Source organism: Mandrillus leucophaeus, unplaced genomic scaffold (genome assembly GCF_000951045.1).
Source record: "Mandrillus leucophaeus isolate KB7577 unplaced genomic scaffold, Mleu.le_1.0 Scaffold325, whole genome shotgun sequence".
NCBI lineage: Eukaryota > Metazoa > Chordata > Mammalia > Primates > Cercopithecidae > Mandrillus > Mandrillus leucophaeus.
The window spans coordinates 2,100,070-2,101,195 of NW_012103421.1; positions in this window are offsets into that span (position 1 = coordinate 2,100,070).

Below are 1,126 nucleotides of genomic sequence, written 5' to 3' on the forward strand. Positions count from 1 at the left end.
GAATGCAGTGGCTGGATCTCAGCTCACTGCAAGCTCCGCCTCCCGGGTTCATGCCATTCTCCTGCCTCAGCCTCCCGAGTAGCTGGGACTACAGACGCCCGCCACCTCGCCTGGCTAGTTTTTTTTTTTTTTTGTGTGTGTGTATTTTTTAGTAGAGACAGGGTTTCACCGTGTTAGCCAGGATGGTCTCGATCTTCTGACCTTGTGATCCAACCGTCTCAGCCTCCCAGAGTGCTGGGATTACAGGCTTGAGCTACCGCGCCCAGCCGGGCAGGCTGGTCTCGAACTCCTGACCTCAAGTGATCTCCCTGCCTCGGCCTCCCAAAGTGCTGGGATTACAGATGTGAGCCACCACACCCCGTTAATTTGTGTGTTTTTAGTAGACATGAGATTTCACCATTTTGGCCAGGTTGGTCTCCAACCCCTGACCTCAAGTGATCCACCTGCCTAGGCCTCCCAAAGTGCTGAGATTACAGATGTGAGCACCATGCCTGGCCTAAAACAGATGCTTTTGTAAATCCGATGTGACAGGGAGAGGCTAGACCCTTGGGGACCTCCTTTAAGTCTGGACACAGATTCAGCAAGAGAGCTGAGGCCCGCTGAGCAGCCCATACACCAAGAGGCAGATTTCTAGGGGAAACAAGAAAAAGGGGCCCTAAAAATGGTACAAACAGGAACCAGGAAGTGACCGTGTGCCCAGCCTCACACGTGACCCTGGGCAGGGATATAAAGAGCCCAGGCTCAGGGAGCTCCACACCTGCACCTCCCTCTCACCTGCTCCTCTGCCTGCTCCACCCTCAATCCACCAGAACCATGGGCTGTTGTGGCTGCTCTGGAGGCTGCGGCTCCGGCTGTGGGGGCTGTGGCTGCTCTGGAGGCTGTAGCTCTGGCTGTGGGGGCTGTGGCTCCAGCTGTTGTGTGCCTGTCTGCTGCTGCAAGCCTGTGTGTTGTTGTGTGCCAGCCTGTTCCTGCTCCAGCTGTGGCTCTTGTGGGGGTTCTAAGGGAGGCTGTGGGCCATCCTGCTGCCAGTCCAGTTGCTGTAAGCCCTGCTGCTCCCAGTCCAGCTGCTGCAAGCCCTGCTGCTCCTCCTCAGGCTGTGGGTCATCCTGCTGCCAGTCCAGCTGCT